The sequence below is a fragment of the Bos indicus genome, chromosome 19, assembly GCF_029378745.1.
Source record: "Bos indicus isolate NIAB-ARS_2022 breed Sahiwal x Tharparkar chromosome 19, NIAB-ARS_B.indTharparkar_mat_pri_1.0, whole genome shotgun sequence".
Lineage (NCBI taxonomy): Eukaryota > Metazoa > Chordata > Mammalia > Artiodactyla > Bovidae > Bos > Bos indicus.
This window is the reverse complement of record NC_091778.1, coordinates 4,412,179-4,422,510: the sequence shown is the minus strand read 5'-3', so window position 1 is coordinate 4,422,510 and position 10,332 is coordinate 4,412,179.

Here is a 10,332-nt window from a genome sequence, read left to right as displayed (position 1 = left end):
GTATTCTCTGAGAACAATATGTCTGTAATCCATCCTGAAGTTAATATTTGGAAATATGCTATATTTACATCTAAATCACATTTGAATTCTGTGCCAGTTTAAATGGGGAAAGGTTTTTAGGATTCCTGGAAATGATTCTTTATTTTACCTTCACTCTAGAGTTTTAGACAGGTAAATAGAGTGTTATTAAAAAGAAATGAAATAGCTTTGCTGTGATACATTCTTTGCATGTTATTATTTTTAATCCAAATTTCATTCTATGTACGAGGATTATATGAACAATAAAGACAACAGAATTAGAAAGAGAGAAAAAGAGGTTCAGTATCCTTCCCCTTTAGTAGCTCATTTAGTGATTAAATGACTAAACTGTCAAGAATTATTATCATAAAAATAGATATCAAAGAATCACTTTCTCTTTTGCTTTTCCAATTATTTCTGCTGTTCTTTCATGAGGTGCTTCTGTGACTGAGACAAACGTTAATAATGGAAGACTGTATTTCAGTCATTTAATGTCTTAGTACAATGGACTTGCTAACATATTGTGATAAGCTGTTTAAATATTTCTGTATGTAAATATTTATAATGGGAATTTTTGATATGGAAAAAAAAACCTGTACTTTCTACAAAATGTAGATTTGAAGTTTGAGTTCTACAAAATAGCATGAGAAAGACAGAGAAAATAGACACCAGTGATCTCCTGAAGATGGTTGAACTGTGCTAGCAAGTGAAGTGTCTCATTGTGATTGGTGACTAGACTAAACTGTTAATGAAATAATTACTTAATTCACATTCATTGATTTACTCTTTATTGCCATGTCACCCTTTATAACTATTACTGTGTTCTTAAAATTCTATTTTGTCTGGTATTAATATTGGTTCACTAGTCTTCCTTTGCTTATAGTTGGCTATCTTGCTCATATCTCCTATTTTATTTGTAAGGATACTGTAAATTTTTTGTTAAAGAAATAACCCTTATAGCAGCATATAGCTGCAATTTAAGAAATTCAATTTAAGTGGTTGTACTATAACAGTCTTATTCTGTTAGCATTTATTGTGGTTAATGTATTTAGACACTTTTTTCTAGTTTTTTGCTATGCTTCGGTATCCTTCCCTTTTTAAATCTATTTTTCTCCTTTTGTGGTTTGTAAACTTAAAATAACTATTACCTTTATTGGTGTCACCTAAAATTTTAATACATATATCTTACTGTACACATTTCTAACAAGTCTAAAATCATTTAGTTCTACTATGTTATTTCTCTTGTGTTTTAACATTGTTTATACTTCACCCCATGCTCTTTTTAAAATGGCTTTCTGAAAGTTTTGTGCACAAAATTAGCTATTATTAATTATAGTCAATACCGAATTAAATTTATAAACATTTGTTTGTTTTTATGATGCCTAATTTTTCTTTCAATATACTCCAATACTTTTTATTTTTCTTTATGTTAAAGCACATTCTTTAGCAATTATTTCAAGAAAGCCTGTGTATGACAAGTTGCCATTATTTTTTATACATATACTTCTGTTTTTCTTACTTCGTCTTAAAACCTGAATGTTACTTTAACTGACTATAGAATTCTAAAATGCAACTACTTTCAATCAACATTTTATAGATGTGTTTCTATTCTCTTCTGGCTTATATCACTGTTGCTGAGAAGCCTGTTGTTTCTGTTTATCTTGAAATAATTTATTTTTTTTAATTGGAGGCTAATTACCTTACAATATCGTGGTGGTTTTTGCCATACATTGACATGAATCAGCCACGGATGTACATGTGTCCCCCCAGTCCCTCTGGGTTGTTCCAGAGCACTGGCTTTGATTGCCCTGCTTCATGCATCGAACTTGCACTGGTCATCTATCTTACATATGGTAATATACATGTTTCAATGGTATTTTCTCAAACCATCCGACCCTACCCTTCCCCAACAGAATCCCAAAGTCTGTTATTTACAGCTTTGTCTCTTTTGTGTCTTGCATACCGGGTCGTTGCTACTGTCTTCCTAAATTCCATATATATATGTATGAATATATATATATGGAATATATATGTGTGTGTGCATGTGTTAATATGCTGTATTGGTGTTCCTCTTTCTGATTTACTTCACTCTCTCTTACTTCACTCAGTTTCATCCACTCATTAGAACTGATTCAAATGCATTGTTGTTATAAGATCAGATCAGATCAGTCACTCAGTCATGTCCAAATCTTTGCGGCCCCATGAATCACAGCACGCCAGGCCTCCCTGTTCACCAACTCCCGGAGTTCACTGAGACTCACGTCCATCGAGTCAGTGATGCCATCCAGCCATCTCATTCTCTGACGTCCACTTATCCTCTTGCCCCCAATCCCTCCCAGCATCAGAGTCTTTTCCAATGAGTCAACTCTTCCCATGAGGTGGCCAAAGTACTGGAGTTTCAGCTTTAGCATCATTCCTTCCAAAGAAATCCCAGGGCTGATCTCCTTCAGAATGGACTGGTTGGATCTCCTTGCAGTCCAAGGGACTTTCAAGAGTCTTCTCCAACACCACAGTACAAAAGCATCAATTCTTTGGTGCTCAGCCTTCTTCACAGTCCAACTCTCACATCCATACATGACCACAGGAAAAACCACAGCCTTGACTAGATGGACCTTTGTTGGCAAAGTAATGTCTCTGCTTTTGAATATGCTATCTAGTTTGGTCATAACTTTCCTTCCAAGGAGTAAGCGTCTTTTAATTTCATGGCTGCAGTCACCATCTGTAGTGATTTTGGAGCCCCAAAAAATAAAGTCTGACACTGTTTCCACTGTTTCCCCATCTATTTCCCATGAAGTGATGGGACCGGATGCCATGATCTTCGTTTTCTGAATGCTGAGCTTTAAGCCAACTTTTTCCCTCTCCACTTTCACTTTCATCAAGAGGCTTTTTAGTTCCTCTTCACTTTCTGCCATAAGCGTGGTGTCATCTGCATATCTGAGGTTATTGATATTTCTCCCGGCAATCTTGATTCCAGCTTGTGTTTCTTCCAGTCCAGTGTTTCTCATGATGTACTCTGCATATAGGTTAAATAAACAGGGTGACAATATACAGCCTGGATGAACTCCTTTTCCTGTTTGGAACCAGTCTGTTGTTCCATGTCTAGTTCTAACTGTTGCTTCCTGACCTGCATACAGGTTTCTCAAGAGGCAGTACAGGTGATCTGGTATTCCCATCTCTTTCAGAATTTTCCACAGTTTATTGTGATCCACACAGTCAAAGGCTTTAGCATAGTCAATAAAGCAGAAATAGATGTTTTTCTGGAACTCTCTTGCTTTTTCTGTGATCCAGCAATTTGATCTCTGGTTCCTCTGCCTTTTCTAAAACCAGCTTGAACATCAGGAAGTTCACGGTTCACATATTGCTGAGGCCTGGCTTGGAGAATTTTGAGCATTACTTTACTAGCATGTGAGATGAGTGCAATTGTGTGGTAGTTTGAGCATTCTTTGGCATTGCCTTTCTTTGGGATTGGAATGAAAACTGACCTTTTCCAGTCCTGTGGTCACTGCTGAGTTTTCCAAATTTGCTGGCATATTGAGTGCAGCACTTTCACAGCATCATCTTTCAGGATTTGGAATAGCTCAACTGGAATTCTCTCACCTCCACTAGCTTTGTTCGTAGTGATGCTTTCTAAGGCCCACTTGACTTCACATTCCAGGATGTCTGGCTCTAGGTCAGTGATCACACCATGGTTATTATCTGGCTCGTGAAGATCTTTTTTGTACAGTTCTTCTGTGTATTCTTGCCATCTCTCTTAATATCTTCTGCTTCTGTTAGGTCCATACCATTTCTGTCCTTTATGGAGCCCATCTTTGCATGAAATGTTCCTTTGGTATCTCTGATTTTCTTGAAGAGATCTCTAGTCTTTCCCATTCTGTTGTTTTCCTCTATTTCTTTGCATTGATCCCTGAAGAAGGCTTACTTATCTTTTCTTGCTATTCTTTGGAACTCTGCATTCAAATGTTTATATCTTTCCTTTTCTCCTTTGCTTTTCACTTCTCTTCTTTTCACAGCTATTTGTAAGGCCTCCCCAGACAGCCATTTTGCTTTTTTGCATTTCTTTTCCATGGGGATGGTCTTGATCCCTGTCTCCTGTACAATGTCACAAACCTCATTCCATAGCTCATCAGGCACTCTATCTATCAGATCTAGGCCCTTACATCTATTTCTCACTTCCACTGTATAATCATAAGGGATTTGATTTAGGTCATACCTGAATAGTCTAGTGGTTTTCCCTACTTTATTCAACTTAAGTCTGAATTTGGCAATAAGAAGTTCATGGTCTGAGCCACAGTCAGCTCCTGGTCTTGTTTTTGCTGACTGTATACAGCTTCTCCATCTTTGGCTGCAAAGAATATAATCAATCTGATTTCGGTGTTGACCATCTGGTGATGTCCATGTATAGAGTCTTCTCTTGCGTTGTTGGAAGAGGGTGTTTGTTATGACCAGTGCATTTTCTTGGCAAAACTCTATCAGTCTTTGCCCTGCTTCATTCCATATCCCAAGGCCAAATTTGCCTGTTACTGCAGGTGTGTCTTGACTTCCTACTTTTGCATTCCAGTTCCCTAAAATGAAAATGACATTTCTGGGGGGTGTTCACTCTTGCGATCTCTTATTTGACCACTTCCAATTTGCCTTGATTCATGGACCTGACATTCCAGGTTCCTATGCAATATTGCTCTTTACAGCATCGGACCTTGCTTCTATCACCAGTCACATCCACAGCTGGGTATTCTTTTTGCTTTGGCTCCATCCCTTCATTCTTTCTGGAGTTATTTCTCTACTGATCTCCAGTAGCATATTGGGCACCTACTGACCTGGGGAGTTTCTCTTTCAATATCCTATCATTTTGCCTTTTCATACTGTTCATAGGGTTCTCAAGGCAAGAATACTGAAGTGGTTTGCCATTCCCTTGTCCAGTGGACCACATTCTGTCAGATCTCTCCACCATGACCCGCCCATCTTGGGTTGCCCCACGGGTGTGGCTTAGTTTCATTGAGTTAGACAAGGCTGTGGCCCTAGTGTGATTAGATTGACTAGTTTTCTGTGAGTATGGTTTCAGTGTGTTTGCCCTCTGATGCTCTCTTGCAACACCTACCGTCTTACTTGAGTTTCTCTTACCTTGGGTGTGGGGTATCTTTTCACAGCTGCTCCAGCAAAGTGCAGCCATTGTTCCTTACCTTGGACGAGGGGGTATCTCCTCACTGCCACCCTTCCTGACCTTCAACGTGGGATAGCTCCTCTAGGCGCTCCTGTGCCCGCACAGCCATGGCTCCTTGGATGTGGGGTTGGTCCTCCTGGCCACCGCCCCTGGCCTTGGGCGTGGGCTGCTCCTCCCGGTCACCGGCCCTGGCCTCGGACGTGGTGTAACTCCTCTCGTCGCTCCCCCCACCGCCCCAGACCTCAGATGCGTGGTAGCTCCTCTCAGCCGTTCCTGCGCCGTCGCAGTCTGGCACTCTCGGCCACTGCCCCTGCCCTCAGATGTGGAGTAACTCCTCTTGGCCGCCGCCCTTTGGGCATGGGGTCCTCCTGGCTTCTGCCCCTGACCTCGAACGTGGGGTGGCTCCTCTCGGCCGTGCTTAGCGTGCTGGTCGCAGCCACCTGCATTGTTGTTATAGCTGGGTAATATTCCTTCCTTATCAGCTATAGGTATGCAACTTATTTATTTATCCATTAATTTTCACTATTTTTGTCTTTAACCTTAATATTTCATTTTTTAAACTAAAATGTTAGAGTTATAAACTTATTTTCTTTTTTGTTTTTTGGTTTGATACTTAGTGTACTGATTTAATCTGAGGAGGAAGCACAATCTAATTATTGGGAATCCAGTCCCTGAACAAATATGTAGTTTAGTATAGGTTTTAGCTGAAGAGGGTATGACGCTTTGCCTACTTCCAGTTTATTTCTTAAAAATAAGTTTCACATAAACCATTGTATCAGTTAGTAGTGTCTAATTAACTGGCTATAATGGGCTATATAATTAGCATTCTTTCACCACCTGGGGAGCATTAACACATCTCTGATTTGAAGGTATGAGTTTTACATCTGTCTTCCATGTGTGATCATCAAATATTCTTATATCATTAAAACACTTGATTTTTTCCAGGCTGCAAAACCACTCATGTCAGGACCCAGGTCTGCCCACCAGATGGCCAACACCAGCCTTGGGAACCCCCAACAATCTAAACCAGTTACAATGGGACTCAGCTTCCCTACCAGTAGACCAGCAACAGCTCTGGTACCACATAGCTGAACAGTCAGTCACTCTGGAACCAGATCTGCTCATCAAAGCGATGGAGCCATTGCATGAAGCAGGGCTATCAGTCAACCTGGCCAGGGGCCAGTCCTGCCTACAACTGGACCCACAGCAGTTGGCTCTAACACAACAGAAGTTTCCATGCAGCCCATATAGAAGACACCTTAGAACATGGAGCTCTGATGACCAGAGGGGAGTGTGCTACTCACTCTCAGAGGATGTTTTATATAAGGCCATTTCTCTAAGAATGAGAAATATAACCAAACTATCTAATGTATAGAAATAAACATAAATAATTGGGTAAAATAAGAAGATACAAGAATATAAGTTAAATGAAAAATCAAAACAAAACAAAAAACAAACAACAACAACAACAAACAAAGAGGAAAAAAAAAATAAGCAGAGAGTAAATGAGTAATGTCCACAATGAATAGTTCAAGGTATTAATCATAAAGATACTCAACCAACTCATGAGAATGGATGAACACAGGGGGATTAACAAAGAGTTAGAAGACATAAAGAAGAACCATACAGAGATGAAGAAATCAATAACAGAAATTTAAAAAATACATTAGGAGAAATCAATAGTAGATTAGAAGATACAGAGGAACAGATCATTTAACTGAAAAAAGGAGAAGTGGAAAAACCATTCAAGTTGAACAGAAAAAAAAAAAAAAAAAAAGGATAGTTTTCCTCTGGGGCAACATCAAGCACACTAACATTTATTTAAGGGGTCCCAGAGGGAGAAGAGAGAAAGAAAGGGGCAACGAATTTATTAAAAGGAAGAATAGATGAAATTTTTTCTAACCAGTCAAAGGAAACAGACATTTAGGTCCAGGAAGCACAAAGCATCCCAGATAAGATTAGTCCAAAGAGGTACACACCAAGATACATTAAAATTAAAATGATGAAAGTTAAAGATGAAGACAGAATAATGACAGTAGCAAGAGAAAAACAACTAGTTGTGTACAAAGAAACTGCCATAAGTCCATCAGCTGACTTTCAGCAGAAACTTTATGTCAGAATGGAGCACGATATATTCAAAGTAATGAAAGAAAAGAAACCCACAGCCTAGAATACTTTATCCAGCAAGGTTATCATATCAGCAAAGTTATCATTCAGATTTAAATGTGAGATAAATTGTTTTACAGACAAGAAAAAACTAAAAGTATTCAATACCAGTCAACAAGCTTTAGGAAAAGACAACAGCTAGAAATAAAAATTTATGACAGAAAAACCTCATCACTAGAGTCAAATATACTATAAAGGTAGGAGATCAACCATGTATAAAGTTAACATGTGTGCATGCTCTGTCACTCAATCATGTATCGCTCTTTGAGATCCCATGGATTATAGCTAGCTAGGCTCCTCTGTCCGTGGAACTTTCCAGGTAAGAACACTGGAGTGGGTTATTATTTACTACTCCAGGGGATCTTCCTGACCCAGGGATCAAACCTGTTCTTCCTGTGTCTCCTGCATTGGTAGGTGGTTTCTTTACTATTGAGCCACCTGGGGAGTCTCATAAAGTTAGCACAAAGGTTAAAAGACAATGCAGTAGTTCGATACATGAAGCAGGGCACTTAAAGCCAGTTGTCTGGGACAACCTATAAGGATGGGGTTAGGGGCGGTGGTAGGATGGGGGGAGGTTTCAGGATGGGGGACACTTGTGCACCTGTGACTGATTCATGTCAGATCAGATCAGATCAGATCAGTTGCTCAGTCGTGTCCAACTCTTTGCGACCCCGTGAATCGCAGTATGCCAGGCCTCCCTATCCATCACCAACTCCTGGAGTTCACTTAGACTCACGTCCATCGAGTCAGTGATGCCATCCAGCCATCTCATCCTTTGTCGTCCCCTTCTCCTCCTGCCCCCAATCCCTCCCAGCATCAGAGTCTTTTCCAATGAGTCAACTCTTCCCATGAGGTGGCCAAAGTACTGGAGTTTCAGCTTTAACATCATTCCTTCCAAAGAAATCCCAGGGCTGATCTCCTTCAGAATGGACTGGTTGGATCTCCTTGCAGTCCAAGGGACTCTCAAGAGTCTTCTCCAATACCACAGTTCAAAAGCATCAATTCTTTAGTGCTCAGCCTTCTTCACAGTCCAATTCTCATATCCATACATGACCACTGGAAAAACAATAGCCTTGACTAGACGAACCTTTGTTGGCAAAGTAATGTCTCTGCTTTTGAATATGCTGTCTAGGTTGGTCATAACTTTCCTTCCAAGGAGTAAGCGTCTTTTAACGTCATGGCTGCAGTCACCAACTGCAGTGATTTTCGAGCCCCCCAAAATAAACTCTGACACTGTTTCCACTGTTTCCCCATCTATTTCCCATGAAGTGATGGGACCGGATGCCATGATTTTCGATTTCTGAATGTTGAGGTTTACCAACTTTTTCACTTTCCACCTTCACTTTCATCAAAAGGCTTTTTAGTTCCTCTTCACTTTCCGCCATAAGGGTGGTGTCATCTGCATATCTGAGGTTATTGATAGTTCTCCCAGGAGTCTTCATTCCAGAGTGTGTTTCTTCCAGTCCAGTGTTTCTCATGACGTACTGTGCATATAGATTAAGTAAACAGAGTGACAATGTACAGCCTTGATGTACTCCTTTTCCTATTTGGAACCAGTCTGTTGTTCCATGTCCAGTTCTAACTGCTGCTGACTGACCTGCATATAAATTTCTCAAGAGGCAGATCAGGTTCATGTCAATGTATGGTAAAAACCATCAAAATACTGCAGAATAATTATCCTCCAATTGCTATTTCAAATCCTGAAAGATGATGCTGTGAAAGTGCTGCACTCAATATGCCAGCAAATTTGGAAAACTCAGCAGTGGCCACAGGACTGGAAAAGGTCAGTTTTCATTCCAATCCCAAAGAAGGGCAATTCCAAAGAATGCTCAAACTACCGCACAATTGCACTCATCTCATATACTAGTAAAATAATGCTCAAAATTCTCCAAGCCAGGCTTCAGCAATATGTGAACCATGAACTTCCTGATGTTCACGCTGGTTTTAGAAAAGGCAGAGGAACCAGAGATCAAATTGCCAACATCCACTGGATCATCAAAAAAGCAAGAGAGTTCCAGAGAAACATCTATTTCTGCTTTATTGACTATGCTAAAGCCTTTGACTGTGTGGATCACAATAAACTGTGGAAAATTCTGAAAGAGATAGGAATACCAGACCACCTGATCTGCCTCTTGAGAAATCTGTATGCAGGTCAGGAAGCAACAATTAGAACTGTACATGGAACAACAGACTGATTCCAAATAGGAAAAGGAGTATGTCAAGGCTGTATATTGTCACCCTGTTTATTTAACTTATATGCAGAGTACATCATGAGAAGCACTGGACTGGAAGAAACACAAGCTGGAATCAAGATTGTTGGGAGAAATATCAATAACCTCAGATATGCAAATGACACCACGCTTATGGCAGAAAGTGAAGAGGAACTAAAAAGCCTCTTGATGAAAGTGAAAGTGGAGAGTGAAAAAGTTGGCTTAAAGCTCAACATTCAGAAAACGAAGATCATGGCATACAGTCCCATCACTTCATGGGAAATAGATGGGGAAACAGTGGAAACAGTGTCAGACTTTATTTTGGGGGGCTCCAAAATCACTACAGATGGTGACTGCAGCCATGACATTAAAAGATGCTTACTCCTTGGAAGGAAAGTTATGATCAACCTAGATAGCATATTCAAAAGCAGAGACATTACTTTGCCAACAAAGGTTCGTCTAGTCAAAGCTATGGTTTTTTGTGTGGTCATGTATGGATATGAGAGTTGGGCTGTGAAGAAGGCTGAGCACCGAAGAAGTGATGCTTTTGAACTGTGGTGTTGAAAAAGACTCTTGAGAGTCCCTTGGACTGCAAGGAGATCCAACCAGTCCATTCTGAAGGAGATCAGCCCTTGGATTTCTTTGGAAGGAATGATGCTAAAGCTGAAACTCCAGTACTTTGGCCACCTCATGGGAAGAGTTGACTCATTGGAAAAGACTCTGATGCTGGGAGGGATTGGGGGCAAGAGGATAAGTGGACGTCAGAGAATGAGATGGCTG